Consider the following 16,638-nt stretch of genomic DNA (forward strand, 5'->3'; position numbering starts at 1 on the left):
ACTCCAAACGGAAACTGTAATTTGACTCACTTTGTGTCTGCAGCCAGTAAAATATCAGGACAAAATCATTCCAGTGATTGTGACCCTGGGTTTGAGGAGGCTTTGGTCTTATTAAAATGTAACTAGCATGTTTCACTTGTGTTTTTAAAGGTGGCTTCCCCAAGCAATCCCAAGTTGTTCTTCCCACAGCTGGCTGATCGGGGCAGCAGGGGATCTCTCCAATCTGAGGGAATCTTTCTGGGCCCCACTGTTAATTCACCATCCTTTCTCCCCCATCCTTTCTCCCCCTAATCACAGACACCCCTCCCCGATATCAGTGTTTTAGAGAGACCCTTCCCTCCCTTTGTGGGATACAGACTCTGTGACAGAGACTGACTGGGGCTTCTCTTTGCATGGCCCCAATGGGGAAGGAAAGAGACTGGAGGCTGGGGGGAGAAGACGGGCAGAAGGAGTCAAATGGGGCTAAACCAGAATAGAGGAGATTTTCTTCCTGTTAAAATGTACTGGAGTCTCATGGCTGAAAAGCCGCATCTTCAGTTAGGTTTGATGCATCAGCCTTACAATCGCCAGGCAAAGGTGTGACCCACAGAGACTGATAACTGCCTGCTTCCTAACTTTGTCTAAGAAGCACCTGCACTGGTGGAACAGGTTAGTGCAGTGGGGGATACTGCTGGGGTTATGAATTCAACACTTCTCTGGAGCACTGGTTTCTATTCCTTGTGTAGTTTCCCCAACTTGCTTTGCTTAATTCACATGGAAAGTGCCCTACTAGGAAAAGGAGAGTAAGTTCTAAAATGTGGAAGTAGGTGCACAGCTTGGAAACATCCCCCCTGTGCTTCTATAAGTTCCAGTAGATTGTCCACTGGCAGCATGGATTGATTTCTTTGCTGCTGTGAAAGCCGCCAGGAAAAGTCTCTGGTCACCAGAGCTCCCTGCTTCTTCAAGCACATCTCTGGTTCTTTCCCTGCCCCAGTTACTGCTATAGCAGGGTCCTATATGCACTGAGCCTAAAGCTTTTTCAAGCCTTCTTAGTGCAATTGGCAGCACATCAGTCTCATAATCTGAAAGTCCTGTGTTTAAGCCTCAGAGAAAGCAATGAGTTTCATTCCCTAGTTCAGATTTTCTACAGGAGATCAGAGAAAAGAAACTAGAGGAGAGTGGTTTCTAGACACCCTCCCACCCATCTAACACACACACAGATTCTTCTAAGGCATTAACTTTTCCTTCTCTATGGATCTTGTATTCTCAATAGAGCAAAATATAACAAAAACATGCAAGTCTAAACCTAATACAGTATGAAACTCAATACAGATCAAATCTCACCCTCAGAGATCTTCCACTAAGCTTCTTTCACAGACTAGACTTATTTCTTGTCTGGGCCCAATCTTTTCACCTGGTATAGTCCTTGTTCCAGCTCAGGTGGTAGCTAGGAGATTTCTCATGACTGCACCCACCTTTCTTCTGTACCACCCCCTTATACAGCTTTGGTACAAGGCAGGAATATTTTGTCTGTCTCCTGGGGAAGAGCCCCAGGTTTAAGATGGATTCCTGTACCAGGTGACATGGTCACATGTCCTGTGAGACTCTAAGCCTTCATTCTTTCTGGCCTGACTCCCAGATGGTGCAGGACAGAGCCATCTGCAGTCTATTGTCCTGGTTAATGGGAGCCATCAAGAGTCCAAACCACTATTAATGGCCCACACTTTGCATCATTACAACAGGACCTCAGAGTTATAGTTCATATTTCTAGTTTCAGATCCAAGAATGATCGATTCATACAAATAGGATGAACACACACAGTAGATTATAAGCTTTGTAATGATACCTTAAAAGAGACCTTTTGCATGAAGCATATTTCAGTTACTTTATATTCACACTCATTAGCATATTTTCATAAAATCCTATGGAATTCAACGTCATAGCAGGGAAAGGGTTTTACTGCGGCACCTGGGAGCAGTTGAGTTTCATGTTCAGGCTGTGGTATGAGTTGCTCCAGGTTTCTCGTAAGCACGCAGGGACCTTAGCCAGTGCTCTTGATACAGGAATGGCCCCGACACGATAAAGTGAGGGGGATTGCATTTCACTTTTTTATTTTTGTATTTCCAATGACATTTCTGTTTGTGATTTCGTTTTGCTTTGTATAACTGTGTTTTCTACTGGATTTGATATTTAACTAAAAAACGAATAAGGCCTCAGGGTGCCGGATGGAGGAGCAGGCTGGGGCTAGGACTGCTAAGAGAGCGAGAATAGCAGGTTTTCTGTATTGTTTCTTGTCTTCATTTTCATGACTAGTTTCTCTTGTGCACTAAATTTGTTTCTTTTACATGTGAGCCTGGCTAGCTCAGTTGGTAGAGCATCAGACTTTTAATCTGAGGGTCCAGGGTTCAAGTCCCTGGCCAGGTGAAAAGGGAACCATTCCCCTCAAAATGAAAGAAGGCATCTCTCCAGGATGTTACTTGACAACACCTTTTTTTTTCCCCAGGAAGGGCTGTGTACTGCCTGGGACTGAAGGGGCAACTTCCTCACATGCCCACTGGTCTCTCAGGGCTTGTCTACATCAGAAAGTTGCAGCGCTGGTGAGGGAGTTACAGCGCTGCAACTTAGGAGGTGTACACATCTGCAGGGCACCACCAGCGCTGCAACTCCCTGTTTGCAGCGCTGGCCGTACTCCCGCTTTGTCTCGGGTGTAGAGGATCCAGCGCTGGTGATCCAGCGCTGGTAATCAAGTATAGTCACTTACCAGCGCTTTTCTTGACCTCCGTGGAATAAGCAGGTATCCCAGCATACCTGAGGAAGCCTCCGGTAATCAAGCTGGTCTCCTTCCCCGGCTTGCTCTCGCGTTCCCCGAACCCCGAGCAAGCAGGTCTCCTTCCCTGAGGTTTGCTGGGTGGTTCGGCGAACGCGAGAGCAAACCGGGGAAGGAGACCTGCTTCGCCGCGGTTTGCTCTCGCGTTCCGCGAACCACCCTGCAAACCGCAGGGAAGGAGACCTGCTTGCTCGGGGGTTCGGGGAACGCGAGAGCAAACCGGGAAAGGAGACCAGCTTCGCCGCGGTTTGCTCTCGCGTTCCGCGAACCACCCTGCAAACCGCAGGGAAGGAGACCTGCTTGCTCGGGGGTTCGGGGAACGCGAGAGCAAACCGGGAAAGGAGACCAGCTTCGCCGCGGTTTGCTCTCGCGTTCCGCGAACCACCCTGCAAACCGCAGGGAAGGAGACCTGCTTGCTCGGGGAACGTGAGAGCAAACCGCGGCGAAGCTGGTCTCCTTCCCCGGTTTGCTCTCGCGTTCGCCGAACCCCCGAGCAAGCAGGTCTCCTTCCCTGCGGTTTGCAGGGTGGTTCGCGGAACGCGAGAGCAAACCGCGGCGAAGCTGGTCTCCTTCCCCGGTTTGCTCTCGCCTTCCCCAAAACCCCTTGAAGCCGCCCAACAGCGCTGCAGTGTGGCCACATCTAACACCACTTGCAGCGCTGGTTGCTGTAAGTGTGGCCACTCTGCAGCGCTGGCCCTATACAGCTGTACTAATACAGCTGTAACAACCAGCGCTGCAAAATTTTAGATGTAGACATGGCCTCAGTCTGGATTAAGAAAGGCCTCTGGGAGCTGCAGCAAACTGCTGTGTGACAACTTGGTGAGTAAATGCAGTGCTACCCGCACAGGGTCATCCTCATCAGAACTCAGCAGAGGTCTGGGTGTTCCCTACTGGTCCCATGGTGTAAGGGCCAGCACTCAGGACTTTGAATTCTGCAATCTGACTTGAAGTCTCAGTGGGATCTGAGGACAATTCCTGTGCCACAAACCCTGCTGGGTCTTCCAAGTCTCTATCTTGCTTTCTGAAAAGCCATGAAAGCTTATCTTTTCCCCACTAGCTATTGTGACTTGAGCACAAGAGGGGATGTTTGATCCAGAAGCCTGGCCGTGCCTGGGGTCCTGTAGGTAGGGATGCGAGCTGCATTTCCTCTGAGTCCTGAAGCTGGGCTGCAGCCTGGCCTAGGAGGCAGCACTGCTGGTTGACCTACTGGCCCAAAGTCACTTGTGCGGTGTTGGTGTCCCCAGGAATGCTGAAGGGCCTAAGGGAGGGAGGCTCAATACTTCCCCCTATCAGTCAGGGTGGAAGAGGAGGGCTGCAAGAATGGGCAGGTTAATGGCTGGGCCTTCTAGCGTTCGGCTGGGGACATGGTGGGGAACGCGAAGTGGGAGAAATGGTTGCAGGCCTGTGAGAAATGGTTTGGCCAGTGACATAAGTGGATTGTGTCATTACCTACAAAGTTGTGGTGCTCAAGACCCATCTGTGGGGAATTTCCTCAGCCATGTGTTTCCCCCAGCTCCACGAGTGCTGCTGAGACCGAACACGATGGCCTTCCACCTCTTGTGGAGCAATAGGATGTCCCTATCTAGTCAGGAGAAGTGTGGCTTTTCTGCCGTATTAGAAGGGGTGTTGGGTCTGGTGGGCTTGTACGGCTCTACTTTTTTGTTTTTTCAATTTTCAGTGGTGGCTGAGCTGGAGGGCAGTTCAGGCCCGAGATAAATTTTGGGGCAACAGCAAAGAACCCAGCTGACTCTTCCGATATGGCCGTATTTTTTTTGACCCCACTGGATGCAGCACCGGGTATGGGATGGCGGATGGTGGCAGAAGTGGGAGGAGTAGACTCATAGACTCATAGACTTTAAGGTCAGAAGGGACCATTATGATAATCTAGTCTGACCTCCTGCTCAATGCAGGCCACAGAATCTCACCCATCCACTTCTATAACAAACCTCTAACCTGTGTCTGAGTTATTGAAGTCCTCAAATTGTGGTTTGAAGACCTCAAGCTGCAGAGAATCCTCCAGCAAGTGACTCATGCCCTATGCTGCAGAGGAAGACGAAAAACCTCCAGGGCCTCTGCCAACCTGCCCTGGAGGAAAATTCCTTCCTGACCCCAAATATGGCGATCAGCTAAACCCTGAGTAAGTGGGCAAGACTCACCAGCCAGGACCCAGGAAAGAATTCTCTATAGTAACTCAGATCCCATCCCATCTAACATCCCATCACAGACCACTGGGCATACTTACCTGCTGATTAAGAGGTTAGGAACCCGCCCCCCAAGTGTTCTTCTATTCCCACCTTACACCCTACAGGATTTTCAGTGGGTGGCTTGGTGGAAGGTGCTTGCAGGATGGCTTCATCTGCAACAGTGGCTGCCCTCACAGCAGCGGCAGCCAGAGCAGTGAGCCACCCCCCTTTGGCTCAATCTGAACAGGGGTCAATGTACCAGTGGGTGTGATAGGCCAATTTTAGGGAGCTTCCTCTGAAGGTGAGCAACTGTCCCCAGAGCTTACTGACAGGCACTTTAAAGTATTTGCATATGTGCACGGCCAGCATGTGCAGAGCAAAGGCTGCCCATGGGCACTATGTCAGATTCTGGCACTGCTTGAGACAATGGACCATCTTCAGCCACCAGGTAACCCAGGATCTAAGGCAGGAATTGGGTGAGGGAGCAAGTGAAGCTGAGCAGGGCAGACAAAAGTTCATCTTGCCTTCATGGGCGCTAGCAATGATGCCCTTTTTGTGTGCCAGGGCTGACAAAAATATCCCAGATAGAGAAGCAGCAGGCCCAAAAAGTGCCATTAGGGTGCTGACTTAGCTCAGTTGCGAGAGTGTTAGACTGGCAATCTAGAGGTTCCTGATTCACTCCTGTGCTTTGGCATGCTCTCTGTGTGCAGCAGTGGGCTTTTCTCTGGAAGCACAGCAGTGCCTTTACTCACCACAAATCCCTCATTTCAGGCTCCCAAGCAGGAAAAGACAGCATGGACTTGTGCACCGAGTTGGCCCACCTGACCTTTCTTTCTTCTCTTGCTCTTTGTCAGCAAGGGGAAGAAAAAGAAGCTCTCCTTCAAGCTGGAGTCAGAAGGGTGACGTCAGGATGACTTCCTGAGTGCCGGCTCCAGTCATTTGCTCTACCAGCTGACCTATCGAAGGGCTGCCACCTCTCTCTCCAGGTTTGCCCATCGGTGTGTTCAGAATGGAGAGGGGTACTAGTGGTGTTCCCCAGTGGTCAGTCCTAGGACCAATCCTATTCAATTTATTCATAAACGATCTGGAGAAAGGGGTAAACAGTGAGGTGGCAAAATTTGCAGATGATACTAAACTGCTCAAGATAGTTAAGACCAAAGCAGACAGTGAAGAACTTCAGAGAAGTATCACAAAACTGTGACTGGGCAACAAAATGGCAAATGAAATTTAATGTGGATAAATGTAAAGTAATGCACATTGGAAAAAATACCCCCACTATACATACAATATGATGGGGGCTAATTTAGCTACACCTAATCAGGAAAGAGATCTTGGAGTCATCATGGATAGTTCACTGAAGCCGACCACGCAGTATGCAGCAGCAGTCAAAAAAGCAAACAGGATGTTAGGAATCATTAAAAAAAGAGAGTAAGATAGAGAATATCTTACTGCCTTTATATAAATCCATATAAAAATGAATACTGCGTACAGATGTGGTCTCCTCATTTCAAAAAAGATTTACTGGCATTAGAAAAGGTTCAGAGAAGGGCAACTAAAATGATTAGGGGTTTGGAATGGGTCCCATATGAGGAGAGATTAAAGAGACTAGAACTTTTCATCTTGGAAAAGAGAAGACTAAGAGGGGATATGATAAAGGTATATAAAATCATGAGTGGTGTGGAGAAAGTGAATAAGGAAAAGTTATTTACTTGATCCCATAATATAAGACCTAGGAGCCACCAAAGGAAATTAGTAGGCAGTAAGTTTAAAACAAATGCAAGGAAATTCTTCATCACACAGACACAGTCAACGTGTGGAACTCCTTGCCTGAGGGGATTGTGAAGGCTAGGACTATAACAGTGTTTAAAAGAGAACTAGATAAATTTACAGGTTTCAGAATGGAGGCCATGTTAGTCTGTATCAGCAAAAAGACCGAGGAGTACTTGTGGCACCTTAGAGACTAACAAATTTATTTGAGCAACAACTCTGACATCATAATCAAAAAGGCTGACAAAGGAGGTGCTGTTGTCATCATTCTACACCACATTCTACAAGCCATTACCCTCTGATCCCACTGATGATTACCAAAAGAAACAACACCATCTGCTCAAAAAACTCACTGAAAAAGCACAAGAACAAATCTGCACAGACACACCCCTAGAACTCCAACCAGGGGTATTCTGTCGTCTACCCATAAACCTGGAAATCCTGGATGCCCCATCATCTCAGGCATTGGCACTCTGACAGCAGGATTGTTTGGCTATGTAGACTCCCTCCTCAGGCCCTATGCTACCAGCACTCCTAGCTATCTTTGAGACACCACTGATTTCCTGAGGAAACTACAGTCCATTGGTGATCTTCCAGAAAACACCATCTTGGCCACTATAGAGATAGAAGCCCTCTACACCAACAAAGATGGATTACAAGCCATCAGGAACAGTATCCTCAATAATGTCACAGCAAATTGGTGACTGAACTTTGTGACTTTGTCCTCACCCACAACTATTTCACATTTGGGGACAACGTATACCTTCAAGTCAACGGCACTGCTATGGGTACTCACATGGCCCCACAGTATGCCAAAATTTTTATGGCTGACTTAGAACAGCGCTTCCTCAGCTCTCATCCCCTAACGCCCCTACTCTACTTGCACTACACTGATGACATCTTCATCATCTGGACCCATGGAAAAGAAGCCCTTGAGGAATTCCACCATGATTTCAAGAATTTCCATCCCACCGTCAACCTCAGCCTGGACCAGTCCACACAAGAGATCCACTTCCTGGACACTACAGTGCTAATTAGCGATGGTCACGTGAACACCACCCTGTACTGGAAACCTACTGACCTCTATACTTACCTACATGCCTCCAGCTTCCATCCAGGACACACCACACGATCCATGGTCTACAGCCAAGCTCTAACATAGAACCGTATTTTCTCCAACCCCTCAGACAAAGACAAACACCTACAAGATCTCTATCAAGTGTTCTTACAACTACAAAATCCACCTGCTGAAGTGAAGAAACAGATTGACAGAGCCAGAAGAGTACCCAGAAATCACCTACTAGAGGAAAGGCCCAACAAAGCAAGTAACAGAACGCCACTAGCCGTCACCTTCAGCCCCCAACTGAAACCTCTCCAGCGCATCATCAAGGATCTACAAGCTATCCTAAAGGACGATCCCTCACTCTCACAGATCTTGGGAGACAGGCCAGTCCTTGCTTAAGACAGCCCCCCAACCTGAAGCAAATACTTACCAGCAACCAGACAACAAAAACACTAACCCACGAACCTATCCTTGCAACAAAGCCTGTTGCCAACTCTGTCCACATATCTATTCAGGGGACGCCATTATAGGACCTAATCACATCAGCCACACTATCAGAGGCTCATTCACCTGCATATCTACCAACGTGATATATGCTATTATGTGCCAACAATGCTCCTCTGCCATGTACATTGGCCAAACCAGACAGTCTCTACATAAAATAATAAATGGGCACGAATCACATGTCAAGAATTATAACATTCAAAAATCTGTCGGAGAACACTTCAATCTCCCTGGTCACTTGATGATAGACCTAAAAGTCGCAATATTACAACAAATAACCTTCAAAAACAGACTCCAACGAGAGACTACTGAATTGGAATTAATTTGCAAACTGGACACCATTAAATTAGGCTAGAGTAAAGACTGGGAGTGGATGGGTCATTGCACAAAGTCAAACTATTTCCCCATGTTTATTTGTCCCCCTACTGTTACTCACACCTTCTTGTCAGCTGTTGGAAATGGGCCATCCTGATTATCACTACAAAAGTTTTTCTCTCCTGCTGATAATAGCTCACCTTAACTGCTCACTCTCGTTATAGTGTGTATGGCAACACCCATTTTTTCATGTTCTCTGTGTATATCTATCTATCTATCTTCCTGCTGTATTTTCCACTGCATGCATCCAATGAAGTGGGTTTTAGACCATGAAAGCTTATGCTCAAATTAATTTGTTAGTCTCTAAGGTGCCACAAGTACTCCTCTTTCTTTTTGCAGATGAATTAGTGGAGGTTAAGTCCATGAATGGCTATTAGCCAGGATGGGTAAGGAGTGGGATCCCTAGCCTCTGTTTGTCAGAGGGTGGAGATGGATGGCAGGAGAGAGATCACTTCATCATTACCTGTTAGGTTCCATCCCTCTGGGGCATCTGGTATTGGCCACTGTTGTCAGATATGATGCAGGGTTGAATGGACTTTTGGTCTGACCCAGTATGGCCATTCTTATGAAGGGAGGGGAAGAGCACTGTAACAGAGTTTCTGTAGTGTAGTGGTTATCGCATTTGTCTAACACACAAAAAGTCCCTGGTTTGAAACCGGGCAGAAACATGAGGGCTTAATATTCCCAGCTCCTACTGGCCTGTCCCTGCTGTTTTAGGAGCAGCAGTGATTTCTATGCTCAAAAGGTTTGTTATATTCCCCCCATTCCCACTTTTGTCTCCTCTCCTTCTCTGAATGCCTGTGAAGTGGCTTTTCCCGTCCTGCTCCCTCCTGGACTGCTCGTGGGATGAATGTTCTGGTTGAAGAGCAGAAGAGCTCCCAGGTAGACAAGGTGTCTGGGACTCTAATTAGGCAGCACTCACAGACCCAGAGCATGGACACTGCCCAAGGTGGAGTGTGACCAACCAGATGCAGCCAAGTCATCTCTAGTCGCAGGCCATGAGGTGTAGGCCCTTAAAAGGGGAAGGGGCCATGTGCTCAGGAGTCACTCACAAGCTTGTACCTCCAGTGAATACCCTTTGCCCAGACCGCCTGGCCAGTGGTTCTCTGCGTTGTATTTCACTGTGCCTCAGGAAGACTTACCTTCATCGCACCGTCCATAGCTGTGCTGTGAGACACTTACCTTGCAGAATCCTGACATCTGCAGTGATGTGCCTGTCCTGGGAGCATGAGTATGTCAGTGTGAGTGTTACCCCTCCTCCCCCACTTATTTTGAGCTTAGCTATCAGTATAATAAATGTGCTGCTATCTGCCAGACTCTGGTGGGTCATTAGTCCTCCCTACGCTTAATAGCTGGCCCAATTTTGGGTAACACCTGCATAACCCTAACCCCTGCATGGCAGAGGGTGGAGAAATGAGCTGAGGAAAAAGCCTTGGCATCAGCAGGGGAAAGCTAGATGATCTTGGAGAGTCACCTTTTGAAGCCTTGTGGCTTGGCTTCCTCTGCCCTTGGAGGTTGGCCTACGGAGGCAGGCTCTTCCTGCTGGCCTCCTTTGTATGATTTGCCAAAGGAGGAAGTGAGGCAGGAATGGGGCAAAAGAGGAAAGTCGAGCTGAGGAAGGCAGGGCAGAAGCTAAGTGCCTCAGTGCGGCTAAGTGGGGTTAGTAGAGTGCCACCATTCGTTCTGCAAAGCCTGGGGTGGTGGGGTTGGCTACTGGGAGGTAGAATCCTGTGCCTGCCACTTGGCTTCCCAGGGATGGCTACTTGCATCCCAGGAGAAGAAGGATGGTTCTGGGTGAAAGGAAGGCAAGCAAAGCTATGGGAGGAAATTTGGGTGCGGGGTGCTGACTCTGCACTGGGGGAGGGGGTTGGGGTGCAGGAGGGGTGGCGCTTACCCCAGGCAGTGCAGCTCCCAAAGTGACCAGTACACACAACCCTGTGTCAGCAGCTCCTAGGTGAGCCGTGCCAGGGGGTCTCCTTGCGCTGTTGCCTGCAGGCACTGCCCCCAGAGCTCCCATTGGCTGCAGTTCCTGGCCAATGGGAGCTGGGGAGTTAGTACTCGGGGCAGGGGTAGTGAATGGAGACACTCCCCCCACCCCAGGGGATGCTGGGACATGCCGGCCATTTCTGGGAGTGGCACAGAGGGACGGAAGCAGTGTGGGCAGGGAGCCACCTTAGTGCTGCCGGCACATCTCTGCACACTCATTGAGGGAGCGGAGCAGAGGTCGTCCATGTGCTGCCTGGGGTAGGAGCAGTGCACAGAGCTGCCTCCCTTCCCGGGTCTATTACAGGAGGAGAGGGGGGTCTTTTGGCCTGTAAGGTGCAGCAGGTTGGACTAGATGATCGCATTGCTCCCTTCTGACCTTAAAGGCTCTAAGTCTAAAAGGGAGAGGGAAGTAAAGGAAGTTTTTTTAAAAAAATAAAACAAACATTGTAATACCAGGATAACTCCAACGACTTATTGTCTAGTCCCACCCCTTTCTTCCTCCATTGTGTTTTGAATGACCTGCAGGACACTGATTCTCTCATTCCATTGCTAAACTGATACAATGTGACTGAAATTAAACCAAGTCCCAGGGGAGAAAACACCACATCAGTGCATTGGCTGGGAATCAAACCCTGGTCAACTGCTTGGAAGGCAGCTATGCTCACCACTATACCACCAATGCATCTGGGAAAAGTGTTACTTATGCTTGCCCAATGAGGCTAGAGCAGCATTGAGGAGATTTTCGGTGTGGTAAAATGTACTGGATTCTCATCACTAAAAAAAAACGCCTCCATCTTCACTTGAGTTTGAACCATCAGCCTTTCAATTAGCCACCAAAGTTGTTAATCACAGGGTATGTCTACACTACGGGATTATTCCGATTTTACAGAAACCAGTTTTTGGAAACAGATTGTATAAAGTCGAGTGCACGCGGCCCCAGTAAGCACATTAATTCGGCTATGTGCTTCCATGTACCGAGGCTAGCGTCGATTTCTGGAGCGTTGCACTGTGGGTAGCTATCCCGTAGCTATCCCATAGTTCTTGCAGTCTCCCCTGCCCATTGGAATTCTGGGTTGAGATCCCAATGCCTGATGAGGCAAAAACAGTGTCGTGGGTGATTCTGGGTAAATGTCGTCACTCACTCCTCCCTCCGTGAATGCAACGGCAAACAATCATTTCGTGCCCTTTTCCCTGGATTGCCCTGGCAGACACCATAGCATGGCAACCATGGAGCCATTCAGCCTTTTTTCACTGTTGCCGTATGTCTACTGGATGGTGCTGACAGGCGCGCTACTGCAGTGCTACACACCAACATCCTCTTGCCTTTTGCAAGTTAGCAAAGATGATTACCAACCATACCGTGCAGTCTGCTGCTTTGCAAGTTGACAATGACAGTTACCAGTTTACTGTACCATCTGCTGCTGTCATGGGTGCTCCTGGCCGGCCTCGGTGAGGTCTGCCTGGGGTGCATGGACTCAAATGGGAAAGACTCTCCGGGTCATTCCCTTCTTTAAGTTTTGTCTAAAGGGAGAGTCAATCCTGTCTAGACTATCAGGCAAGTCTACTAAAGACTGAGAGGCCAACGGCCGCTCCCAGTCAGAGCCCCAGACATCCCACAGAAATGATGAGCTGCATGCCATTCTAGTGGGTGCCCCTGCAACAACCCCATCCCTTGCTTCCCTCCTCCTCCAACCCTCTTGGGTTACATGTCAGTTGTCCCCCCATTTGTGTGATGAAGTAATAAAGAATGCATGAATTTGAAACAACACTGACTTTATTGCCTCTGCAAGCAGAGTTTCAAGGGGGGAGGGGAGGGAAGCCTCCAGCTGCTATGATATTCCAGGCAGGACTGAATCTCCATTAGACAAAGCTTAAAGAAGAGAATGACCTGGGAGTCATTCTCATTTTTGCCCAGGCACCCCCGGCCGACCTCACCGAGGCCGGCCAGGAACACTCACGGGATGATGATGAAGGATACCAGTCCTACTGTACTGTCTGCCGTCCGGAAGGAAAGGGAAGGAAAAGGGATGTTGCTATGTAGCGCTGCAGCACCATGTTTGCCAGCAGAATCCAATAGACGTACAATGACATTGAAAAAAGGCGAGAAACAATTTTTTTTCGTTTGCTTTCACGGGGGGGCGGGTGGAACAACATATACCCTCAACCACCCGCAACAATGTTTTTGACCCTTCAGGATTTGGGAACTCAGCCAAGAATTCAAATGGTTTTCGGAGAGTGTGGGAACTGTGTGATAGCTACAGTCAACAGTCGCCCCTCCCTCTGTGAGCATCCATTTCATTCTTTGGCTTTCTGGTACGCTTGTCTCAGCTCCTTAAGTTTCAGCACTGTGTTGAGTCCCTGCTGTGGCCTCTGTTTGTCATAACCTTGGAGATTTTTTCAAATGTTTTGACATTTCGTCTTTTGAAACGGAGTTCTGATAGAACAGATTCATCTCCCCATATAGAGATCAGCTTCAGTATGTCCCGTACGGTCCATGCTGGAGCTCTTTTTTGATTCTGGGACTGCATGGTCACCTGTGCTGATCGGCACTCCATGCTGGGCAAACAGGAAATTTAAATTCAAAAGTTTGCAGGGCTTTTCCTGTCTATCTGGCCAGTGCATCCAAGTTCAGATTGCTGTCCAGAGCGGTCACAATGGTGCACTGTGGGAGAGCACCTGGAGGCCAATACCATCTAATTGCTGCAACACTAACCTAATCCAACATGGCAATACCGATTTCAGCGCTACTACCCTCATTGGGGAGGAGTACAGATATTGGTACTAAGAGCCCTTTATATCGATAGAAAGGGCTTCGTTTTGTGGATGGGTGCAGGGTTAATGCGATTTAATGCTGCTAAATTCGATATGAACTCGTAATGTTGACCAGGCCACACAGAGCAGCAGGTTTCCCCTATTGTTTCCTGCTCTTGTTTTCTTCACTAGTTTATCTTCTGCACCAACTTGCTCTTCTCCTTTGTGAGCCTGGCTAACTCAGTTGGCAGAGCGTCAGACTTTTAATCTGAGGGCCCAGGGTTAAAGTCCCTGGTCAGGTGATTAACTACTCATAAGGATCTTATATTGTCTTTCTGGAGTCCTCTTTGATGTTCCTCTTTCTCTTCAGGATTTTCCCTTTCCTCAGAAAGGCCTTTTTGTGTGTGGGTTTGAAGGGGCAACTTCCTAACAGCCCCTCTGTCCTTGCAGCCTGGAGGAATAAAGGCCTCTGGGCATATAGCATGTTCCTTCCCTGCACACACACACATACAAACACACAGAATATCCCTAAGGAACTGGAATCACCTGCTGCCTTCCCCTTTCCTGCTGGATTCCCAAACGAGGATGCTCTACAGCCCAAACCCATGTCCCTTCTTTTCCCAGTGCCCCTCAATCCCAACCCTCTGTCCCTCCTATGCACTCTGCTCCTCACTCCCAACCAGAGCCTACTCCTCTTCATCCTTCTCCTCTGTCCCAATCCACATACCCCTCCTATTCCCAGTGCCCCACAATCCCAACCCACAACTCTCTCCTCCTTACACTGCTCCTCGATCCCAACCCACAGGCCCCTCCTCCTCACGCTGCATCTCAGTCCCAACCCACGGCTCCCTCCTTCCCTCCAGCAGCAGGTGCCTCAGACTCCCTCAGGAAGATTTTCTTGCAAGGTTTCATGTATGAGTCTGCATGTGGATTTTACAGTATGTTGGAAATAGGTTGGATTGCTTGCCGAAATGATCACTTTTGCCTGGCGTTGGATTCCCAGTCTCCTTGTTATTCGGGCAGGAGAAATAAAGGGTTGTTATCCTTGTTGTGTGATTTGAGGGCAGCCCAACTGTGCTTGGCAGACCCCGATTGAGGGGCTCACCCTCAATTCAATAGCATTCGCTAGGCAGGGGAAAGGGGTTCCAAAGCCAAGTGGGCTGGGCCCTGGGTCCTAATACTAAAATTTAGGTGTTAGATCAATGTTAGGACAGGGTGGCAGTGAAGGGATGAGTGAGTCCCTAGACAACATAATGAGTATGGTGCCTTCTTATTTTCCCCCTTTTCCACCCAGGATGGCAGGTGAACTCTATAGAGGCACCTCTGGGCTTGCACTGACTAAGGACAACAGCTGTGAGTGGGGTGAAGAGCAGGGATAGCTCATGTTAAAGGACTTTTGGTTGCTGGACTTACGAACTGTAGAGAGAAGGAAACTGCCCAGCTTATTTGGGGGTGGGTCTTTTCCTTGTAGTTTAGGTTTATGAGTTGGGGCTGCTGACATGACTTCTGCTAACCCTGGGCTTACATTGCAATGTAGACATATTCTGAGAGGGCATCTATACTGTGATAAAACCCCTGAGGCCCGGCTGGCCTGGATCATCTGACTTGGACTCCTGGGGCTCAGGTTGTGAGGCTAAAAACTGCAGTGCAGACATTTAGGCTCAGACTGGAGCTCAGGCTCGGAGACCCTCACCCTTCATGGGGTCTTGGAGGCTGGGCTCAAGCCCAAGTGTCTACACTGTAATTTTATAACCCTGCAGCACAAGCCCCACAAGCCTGAATCAACTGACCCAGGGTTTGAGAATAGTGACTTGAGTATGTTTATGACAATGTAGACATAATGCTGTGCTATGTCCAGACTGCAATGAATCACTGAAGGCTGCCTGTCATAAACAGATAGCTACGGGTTAATGTTCTTTTACCTGTAAAGGGTTAACACAGGGAACCTGAAACACCTGACCAGAGGATCAATCAGGAAACAAGGCTTTTTCAAACCTGGGTGGAGGGAAGTTTTGGGTGTGAGTTCTTTGTTCTTTGTCTTATGTCTGTGCCCTCTCGGCTCTGAGAGTGATTTTTCTATCTCCAGGATTTCTAACCTTCTGTTTCCAAGTTGTAAGTACAAGGATAGTAAGACAATAGGTTTATATTGTTTTTCTTTTGTATTTACATGTGTGTTGTTGCTGGAATGTGTTAAATTGTATTCTTTTGGAATAAGGTTGTTTATTCATTTTTTTTTCCTTTAAGCAATTGACCCTGTATATTGTCACCTTATTACAGAGACTATATTTTATGTCCTTTTTCATTCTTTTTATATAAAGCTTTCTTTTTAAGACCTGTTGGAGTTTTTCTTTAGTGGGGACTCCAGGGAATTGTGTCTGCAGCTCACCAGGGAATTGGTGGGAGGAAGAAGTCAGGGGGAAAAATCTCTTTGTGTTAGATTTACTAAGCCTGACTTTGCATACCCTCTGGGTGAGGGGGAAGAGAGATTAGATCTCTCGGTACTTGTGTTTCCAGGACTGGAAGCAGGGAATCTCCTAGGGTCGTCCAGGGAGGGGAGCCTGGGAGGAAGTAACAAGGAAACAAGGGGAGGGGGTTATTTCCCTTTGTTGTAAGACTCAAGGCTTCTGAGTCTGGGGGTCCCCCAGGGAAGGTTTTGGGGAGACCACAGTGAGCTAGGCACTGTATAATTCCTAGCTGGTGGCAGCGATACCAGGTCCAAGCTGGTAACTAGGCTTGGAGGTTTTCATGCTAACACCCATGTTTTGGACGCTAAGGTCCAGATCTGGGAAAAAATGTTATGACACTGCCCCATGCCAGCCTAGGCTCCCAAGGCTTTGGCTGTGGGGTGGTAAATCTGCAGTGTAGATGTTTCAGCTCAGGCTCAATACTGGGCTCTGGGACCCCTCAAAGTTGGGAGGGAGTTTAGCAAGCAAAAAAGGTAAAACCGCAATGAAGTATTAACGGTGATTTCCCTGCACACAACCCCTCCAGTTTTGTGAGCTAGTTACATACCAATTCACTGACTGTTTGGAAATCTGAATTTAAACTGAAACATTAATACACACTTTAAAAGCTTATACAGTGTATGATTAAATATGTGTGTCTGAAAAAGTATAATAGATTTGAAAAGTATGAACATAGACTAGCTTCCTTGCTTCCTTATACAGCTGTTTTTTATGATGCCAGTGCATTCATTTCGGTGG

The 16,638-nt window shown here is 48.1% G+C and overlaps 3 non-coding genes across 3 annotated transcripts; 2 read left to right on the plus strand and 1 right to left on the minus strand.

The window, feature by feature from the left end:
• Positions 1-2,330: 2,330 nt before the first annotated feature.
• TRNAK-UUU (transfer RNA lysine (anticodon UUU)) lies at positions 2,331-2,403 on the plus strand. The gene has a single exon. It is a non-coding gene; the product is annotated as a tRNA-Lys (tRNA).
• Positions 2,404-11,294: 8,891 nt separating this feature from the next.
• TRNAG-UCC (transfer RNA glycine (anticodon UCC)) lies at positions 11,295-11,366 on the minus strand. Its single transcript has one exon. It is a non-coding gene; the product is annotated as a tRNA-Gly (tRNA).
• Positions 11,367-13,664: 2,298 nt separating this feature from the next.
• On the plus strand, positions 13,665-13,737 carry TRNAK-UUU (transfer RNA lysine (anticodon UUU)). Its single transcript has one exon. It is a non-coding gene; the product is annotated as a tRNA-Lys (tRNA).
• Positions 13,738-16,638: the final 2,901 nt, after the last annotated feature.

This window comes from Gopherus flavomarginatus (assembly GCF_025201925.1).
Source record: "Gopherus flavomarginatus isolate rGopFla2 chromosome 13 unlocalized genomic scaffold, rGopFla2.mat.asm SUPER_13_unloc_1, whole genome shotgun sequence".
NCBI classification, from domain to species: domain Eukaryota; kingdom Metazoa; phylum Chordata; order Testudines; family Testudinidae; genus Gopherus; species Gopherus flavomarginatus.